The sequence below is a fragment of the Balaenoptera borealis genome, assembly GCF_965194805.1.
Source record: "Balaenoptera borealis genome assembly, chromosome: 18".
Classification (NCBI taxonomy): domain Eukaryota; kingdom Metazoa; phylum Chordata; class Mammalia; order Artiodactyla; family Balaenopteridae; genus Balaenoptera; species Balaenoptera borealis.
Window position 1 is genome coordinate 27,481,939 of NC_138877.1, and position 8,807 is coordinate 27,490,745.

At 36.7% G+C, this 8,807-nt stretch overlaps 1 pseudogene across 1 annotated transcript; it reads right to left on the reverse strand.

The window, feature by feature from the left end:
• Window positions 1–604: 604 nt before the first annotated feature.
• On the reverse strand, window positions 605–6,168 carry LOC309615839 (heterogeneous nuclear ribonucleoprotein K pseudogene; annotated as a pseudogene). Its single transcript has one exon. The product of its transcript is annotated as a heterogeneous nuclear ribonucleoprotein K pseudogene (transcript).
• Window positions 6,169–8,807: the final 2,639 nt, after the last annotated feature.

An 8,807-nucleotide genomic window follows, 5' to 3' on the forward strand; every position in this document is an offset into this window, starting at 1 on the left:
ACCATATATTTTAATAAAATGTCATGCAAATCGTCGTGATTCAAATCTAACGTATATATGAAAATGGTTCCCCCTCGAAACAATAAATACTACAAATATAGAATCAAAAGAGTTTCAAATGGAAGGTAATTGAATGCAACCTCTAACTAAACAGGAAAAGTCTAAGGTGAATAAGCCAAAGTACTTCTTTCTACTTTTCACTTCTAGAATAACTTGAGGTATCTCCAGTTATTTCAAAATTGTGTGTCTCTCAAAATAACACGCTTAGGACTATTTGTCTTAAGTTGCCATATGGGAAAAGACAATTTTAGTTGAAGTTTCTTGTGCTTCCATATTCTCATGACACGTTCTCCTTTCAGATTTCACAGGCAGCATTGTCAAACTTTACCAGACAAATACATATTTTAAAAGATTCTGTGATTAACAGAGGTATTTTGTTTTTCAAAATTTAAAGGGTTATCTTTTTAACTGAATTGACATTTGAATTGCTACTGACAGATTACTGGGCTTTTGTCTACGAAAATTGTGTTTGGGTTTTTCTTGGGGCACATATATTGTTCACTGTGATTTCTAAATACCCTGTTTCCCAAGTTGTGGGATCCAATTCTTTTTTTTTTTTTTTTTTTTTGAGGTTCACTAAATTTATTTTAAAAATCATAAAACATTTCTTACAAAAGAGCATTACATTCTGCACACTGCTCTGAATAGATGCCAGGGACATATGGACTATTGTTACTTTTCCTCCCCTGTCCCACCACTCCCAAATGTTACAGTGACCACAAAGCAAAGTGTTCGCAATAATTACATGGGGGAATTTTTTTTTTAAACCACCAACAATGAACAAAAATTAAAATTCACTCACTCTGTTGCTGTTTCAAAATTTCAATGTTAGTTTCTGCACACCCTCCCCCAACCCCCAACCCTATTTGTAAGGAACTAAAACATTATATCTGGTGACAGCAAAGATTTCACTACACCTCAAACACAGAACACCTATGAAGCAGAGGAATGTTGGCTTTTTAAACAGAAGCAGATAAAAAAAAAAAAAAAAAGATGCAGGACTCCTTCAGTTCTTCACTAGTCTTAGAAAAACTTTCCAGAATACTACTTCACACTGTTCTGCAGCAAATCCTGTGCATTCTGTATCTGGGTCTGTGTTCCTGTAATGGTAATGATCCGATCTTTGGACCCTTCTAAAGGCTCATCAATTTTGATCGATGTTCCTGACTCATGATGGATTTGTTTAATCTGCTGACCACCTTTGCCAATAATAGATCGAGCCAGATCTTTGGGAATAGTTATTTGTGTAGTAATAATAGGTCCACCAAGATCACCATATGATCCATGACCCCCTGCACAGGAATAATCATATCCAGAGCCACCCTGTGGTTCATAAGCCATCTGCCACTCTGATGGGCTCCATGTGTCTACTGCAGAGTCCCAGGTTTCATCAGCGCTGAAACCAACCATGCCATCATAATGGTCTCCAGGTCTTCCTCTTCTGTCATAGGCCATTAGATCTCCTCCTCTAGGTGGTGGTGGTGGAGGAAGAGGAAGATTCCGAGCTCTGCCACCACCCCAGCCACCTCGTCCAGGAGGAGGTGGAGGAGGTCCTCAGCGAGGACTCTTATCATCATAATCTCTTCTGGATGGAGGCATGGGACGCCCACCCCGACCAGGAGGCATTCTGTCACAACCACCTCTTCCCCGCATGGGAAATCCCACGGGACATCCCCAGTGGTCATCAAACATCATTGTAAAACCACCATAATCATAGATTTCATGGTAAAAACTGGGATCATAAGCTGAGCACGTCCTTTGATGGGAGACTCTGATATAAGATCAAGGATGATCTTTATGTACTCTACAACCCTATCAGGTTTTCCTCCAATAAGAACCACTGTGTCAGTGGATTGAGGACAACATTCCTGGAAAAGCTTGATTGTTGTCTGAGTGTTCTCTTGAAGTTCTTTGATTTTAGCACCTTTGACCCCAATAATTCCTCCAGCCAGACTCTGATGAATCAACAGTCTCAACTCGCAAAGTCGCGTCCTTTATAGTGTTGGTAATTTAAGCATTCCACAGCATCAGATTGGAGCAGGAGCTGGCTCCTTGCAGTGGGTGATGGCAACTGCAGGCCCTCTTCCAAGATAGGGATGATTTTCTTCAGAATTCCTCCAATTGTTTCAATATCAGCACTGATACTCAATGTGCTCTCGGGGCCACTGTTGTCTGGGACTGAACACTGGCATTGTGGTCTGTACGGAGAGCCTTAATATTCTTGCCTCCTTTTCCAGTCACTGCCCCAGCATTCTTGCTCTGAAGCAGAATGCGTAATTCAACCATCTCATCAGTGTTTCTAGATCTTTTAAAAGCTTGTTCCTCTTCCATATCTTCAGCAGGGCGTTTACCAAATTCGCCATTTGTTTTGGTGTTGGGAAAGGTTTCCTCTGGCTGTTCCGTTTCCATTTTCTTGTATTAAAGGAACACACCAATCAGTTATTAAATGTATCCTTGCAGGGCAGAACTGAAGTGTTCTGGCCGGGACCAACAGACACCCTAGTGCTGCAGTAGCCCGGATCCGACAGGGGATGGCCCCAATTCTTTTTGATTTCATATTTTCTGGATATTTGCACCTCAAAGAAGTAACAAGAGGATACATGTTTTCCTTTTCTTTCTTTTACGTTGTGGTCTTTGAAATTAAAGCTAAAAACATATCAGGCTTAAGAGTAATTTCCCTGGATTGTTTTTCTTTTTCTTTTTTTAGTGGATAAACTGATATTGAACCAATTGGCATTGAATAGGCTGGGAAATAACACATTTCAAATTTAATATCTACATGAAGTGACAGGTATTTGGTAAAAAGATAGATCAATAGCCCAAAGGTCAAAATTTTCCTTATGACTTATGGTACAGACCAAGAATAAATTATTTTAACTTCTGTAAATCTCCACATCACTTTAAACATTTTAAATCTTCTTCTGCATTCTTCTTATACTATTGATGTGCCTTTCAGAGATAACTAAGCTAAAAAAGTTTGAGAAGTATTTGCTAACTCTCTGAGGAGAGCAAGGGCTCAATGGTATGTTTTGAATTCTAGTTCAACTACTTTATGATAAGGAATTTTCTTTATTCACAATTGAGTTCCGCCTGTTGAAGGTAGAGTTCAGCTGTTTATATACTAACATGCAGCAATTATGATGAAACAAAACGCATTCTAGAACTCTGTCGTAACTATGGCAACCAGAATTAAATGAGTCCTCTTAGAAATACAAAAAGCCACACCAGCAGGATAGAGTAAATATCTCTTATTGATTTACAAAGGTTCCAGATGATGAAAAGTGGTTAATATATTTCTGTCATGAAACACATTTGTTAAGGCTTCTTTTTATTGATAGAGCCATTGTCTATTTAAATAATGTCAGCCCGATATCATTAATTTTTACATCTTTTTTTCAATCACTTTTGCCTTCATTACAAGAAGCTAACAGCCTTTCCATTATTTTCTGTATTTTATTTAGGAGTAAAAAGAAGAAAGCTCGACTTAAGGACCATTTCTGATTATGTTTGGCTAAAATCTGGCTTGACCAAAGATTGTTAGTATAAATGGGTCGCATATTTATTTTGCAAGAGAATTAGTTGGTTTTGATATTTACCTGCATTTGGACAAAACCTACAACTCTCTTGGCTTCAGGTGGCTGGTGCTTGCAGTGGGATTTGTTGGGAAAGGAAAATTAAACTTTTGGTAATTTGTTCTGTAAGTAGACTAATTTAAAATTCAATTCAAGTAATAATGTGAGGCTAAAATGGAACAGCATTATGTAGCAAGATTAGAGTTTTCGTGTCCCAGAGGGTTTGGTGTACAGGTGTCAGTGGGGTTCTGCATGCAAAATGCCACCACGTACTGTACCCACTTCTGCTTTTTCCCTAAAATCAACTCAATACTTTGTGTCTTGATTAAAATGAAAAGGTCACTGTAGGTTTTTTTCTTTCAAAATACAGACAACAGTCATAAGAATGAAGCATCTGCAAACCAGGGTGTAGGAGCTAAGACACATACCATGGCATTGGTCCCAAGACTTTTGGAGCTTCATGTTTCATTATTTCATATTTCATTATAAATATTTTCCTATGATTGTTTCTAGTCATGTGGAAATGATGTGGTGGTGAGTTAGGAAATGTGTTTTCTCAAACAAAAGTGCTCAGTCATAGAAACAAAGCCAAAAATTATGAGACTTTGAAAACTCTAAGACATTTAACTAATTTTCTACTCTCATGTTCCCTTAACTTCTAAAAATACTGAACTGGAAGGTTGAACTTTTAGGTGTGTTATATATCTTAAGAATTAGGGTTTATTTAGCTTGTCTAATCTGTCTTATTTATGACTAGTTTTTTTCCTGTTACTGTAGGTATTGAAATTCCTGAAATAAACTATAGTCAACCTAAGTATTTGCCCAAGACAGAAAATAATCGAAGAACCACAGCCTTATGTTATTTTGGTCCTGATGCTGCATTCTCTAAAGTTCCTGAGTTTTGCCTGGGCCTCCATCCATCGTGTCAAAGCAGTCTCTTAAATGCCATTGCAATCTGATCCTTTCTGCCTGCAGTTCTGAGGATCATGGAGCTCCAAAGTTTTATTGGCCTTTTTATTACTTTTCACAGCATCCCCATGTCAGGTTGACATTCTGCTTCAAATCACAACATCTGAGAATTGGAGGGGATTTCAGAGATCACCTAGTCTAAGCTGTTCATTTTGCAGATAAGAAATTGAAGCTCAGAGAGGTGAAGTGAATTGCTCAAGGTCACACAGCTCATTAACAGCACAGATGCTCTTCTAATCCTAATCTGGAGCTCTTTCTATCAAACCTCACAACCTCAGGTTTTCTCTTATGTCCAGAGAAAGTCACTTCTGCTCTGCCTTTTAGCAGATGAGCCCACAGACGGAAGGTAGGATCACCCATTCCCAAACTAGTGCTCCATCCATTACTGCCCATTATATATCTTCTCAGTTTTAAAGGAAAAAAAAAAAAAAAAACAAAAACCAGCCTGCACATTCTGCTTTTATATTCATTATCTACTCTGTGCCTGTTAGTTGCTCCCGTTTTTTGGGAATGCTTTTACTGATTAACTTGGTCTCTGCAATATAAAATGGTGAAATGCATTATCTTGGGTAAATGTGATGTTATTAATGTGTTTTATTCTAGTTATGGGTCATTATTTCCGATAGATGTAATCGTCCCGCTACTGAGACCTAGCAGGTGGTCTCACTAGAAGTTATAACAGTATTCTTAATGGTCTGGTAAGAATGTCATTTGCAGGGCAGCAAGGGCAGAAAGAAATTTGTCCCAGAGCTAGCCTGCTTCTGTACTCATTCCCAAGCTTGAGCAAGCAAAAATAAATATATATTTTCTTACTGATCAGCTGGGTATTTTTTCCTGCCTATCTATTTTCAGTAAAAGTCACGAGAACCCATGTCTATTTATTTCCTATTTACAGCCTCCCCTTCCCCAATAATAGTACTAATGACCCTGCAATGCTTTGCTTTTCTAATTCTTGGAGGAGACAGGTCATATTGCCTCCTGAGAGGAACCAACACCCATTCAAGTAATAAGATATGATTAAATCCATCTGACCAGGCAAAAAACAGAGGCCGCTGGGAAGCAGAAATCAAGTGACAATTTTTCCATTAGAGGTAGCTGACTCTTGAGAGAAGGTATGATATCAGTATGATGAGAGAAATAGAAATTGTATATTTAAATGTTAATACCTTAGTATATGTAAGAGGCATGCTTGCTAGAAATTATTAAATAATTATGTACAATTAAAGATATATTATTAAATAATAGTACATTTTACAATCAATGGCATTTTAGGTTCAGTAAAATACAGCATTTAGCCATCATTTCATAGAACTAAATATATCTAGAGCCAGGAGATTTGGAGAACTACTATAGTCTAGCTTCTTAACTTTGTATTTGAGAAAGTATGGCTCAAAGAAACTAAATGAGTTGCCCTTGATTACACAGCACTCTGGTATATGAAGGTGACAAGCCAGGTTTTAGAGGTCACCGCTGATGACTGTTCTGAACCTGGCTTATATAGTTATCACAACATACTATCATTTTTTTCCATAGTGAAATTCCTTCTTTCTTCTAATATATAAGAAAATGTGTGGGGCTTCCCTGGTGGCGCAGTGGTTGAGAGTCTGCCTGCCAGTGCAGGGGACACGGGTTCGAGCCCTGGTCTGGGAAGATCCCACATGCCGCGGAGCGGCTGGGCCCGTGAGCCACAATCACTGAGCCTGCGCGTCTGGAGCTTGTGCTCCGCAACAAGAGAGGCCGCGACAGTGAGAGGCCCGCGCACCGCGATGAAGAGTGGCCCCTGCTCGCCGCAACTGGAGAAAGCCCTCGCACAGAAACGAAGACCCAACACAGCCATAAATAAATAAATAAAATAAAATTTAAAAAAAGAAAAAAAAGAAAAAAAAAAAAAGAAAATGTGTGATCTAAAGAAGTAAAGTGATAAATTAGTTCTTATATTTAGGGACCTCCCAGGAAGCATAAAAACGTGGCTTTCCAACAAGAGATTGTAAGTTCTTGGAGAGATGGTGGCAGTTTCTTAATATTTCAGGAACTATTATTTTTGGGAAGAAAAGGATAATATTCCTTTAACATCTAGAGAATTCCAGATAAGCAACAGGGGCAATAATCAGTGGCCCTGAGAATAAAATAATGTAGTTTAACGTCTTTTCCACACTGCTATCTACTATTTATTAGTATTATTATGGACATTTCTGTGGTTTTTTAACCTTTGCAGTGCATCAAAATTCCTCTTGCTTTTTCCCTTTTTAATAGTGATTTTAATTTTTATCAAAACAATGCACTATATATAGTTTTGCAATCAAAAGATATAAAAGGCTTATAACAAAAAGTAGCAGTCTTTTTTCCTGGACTTCGAACTCCAGTACTCTCCGGAGACAAATACTGGATTCTTCCAGCCATTTCCCTTGGCATTTCTAAGTAATATCTATCAAGTAATAGATTAAGACATGACTTCTTTTTGTACAACCATATGTTTCTTAATCAGCTTTATTGAAGTATAATCGACCTACAGTAAATTGTACAAATTTTAAATGTCCAATTCCATAAGTTTTGGCAGATGCACTGGCCTGTAAAACCATTACCACAATCAAGATAGTGCTTATATAATTCCCTCTCAAAATGTCTTTGTGCCCCATGTAATCCCATCTTGCCTCTACTCCCTGTAACTACCCCTGCCTGGCCCCTCGCAATCACTGTTTTAGTTTCTATCACTATAAACTAGGTAGCATTTTCTAATATTTTATGTAAATGGTATCATATAGTAGGCACTCTCTTTCATTCTGGTTTCTTTCACAAAGCATAATTATTTTGAGGCTCATCCATGCTTTTGCATCTATCAGTAGCTCATTCCTTTTTATTGCTGATTAGTATTCCATGGTGTGAATACACTATAACGTGTTAATCTGTTTTAACCATTAATGCGCATTTGGATTGTTTCTAGTTTTTGGCTATTACAAATAAAGCTATTAACATTTGTGTACAAGGCTTTCTGTGGAAATATGCTTTCATTTCTCTTGCATAAATATCTAAGAGTGGAATGACTTTGTCATATGGTAGGAATATGCTTTTCAAAGTGGTTGTACTATTTACATTCCCACCTCCAGTGTATGAGAGTTTCAGGGATTCCACGTCCTCACCAACACTAGGAATGATCAACCGTATTTTAATCTTAGACATTCTAATAGGTGTATAAATGTATTTTATTATGATTTTAATTTCCTTTTATTAATTACTAATGTTATGAAGCAGAGTCAATAATATGATAAAATGAGTGAGACACTCATCCTGGGCACAAAACTTGAGGGGATGCCAAGAAACTCAGTAATCAAGATAAATAATATTTAAAAAATAGAAAAATACTGAAAGATACCCACAGTGAACAAAGTATCAAAAATTTAAATAAAGACAGCATTAATATTATTGACTTTTCCTTTTGTTTCAGATTCCAATATGGCTTGGTGCTGCACTGATGTTAGGAATTTTTTCATGTATTTATTATTATCTGTATTCTCCTTACGAAGTATCTATTCAAATCTTTTGCTTTTGTTTATTTTTTTTAGATTTTTTTAATATTATTGAGTTTGCGATTACTAGTACTTCATTACATATGTGTTTGCAAATATTTTCTGCCAGTCTGTGGTTTATCTTTTCTTTTTCTTAGCAGTGCCTTTCAAAGAGAGAATCTTCTTAATTTAGGAAAATCAAATTATTAATTTTATTATTTTCTGATTTTATGGATTGTGCTTTTGATGTTGAAAGAAAACTTTGCTTAACTAAAAGTCTCAAAAATTTCCTGCTATTTTTTCTATTGGAAACTTTACAGCTTTAGGTTTTACAATCAGGCATATGACACAGTTTGACGGTTAATTTTTGTATACATCAAAGTTCTTTTTCTCTTTTTTTGTGGCATATGATTATCCAATTGTTTCATCCACATTTGTTGAAAAGACTGTCTTTTCTTCATTGAAACATCTTTGAAAAACCTGTTCTCTTTCACAGAATTTTGTTATTCTCTCCTTCAAAGATGATTTGTCTGTTTCAAGTCCTTTATCATTACATATGAGTTTTAGAATCAGCGTGTCAATTCCTGCAGAAGAGGCTGCTCAATTTTGATTGAGATTGCATTGAATCTATAGATCAAATGGGGAAAAATAATAACCATAATTAATCTTCTGATCCATGACATGGTTTATCTCTCTATTTTTA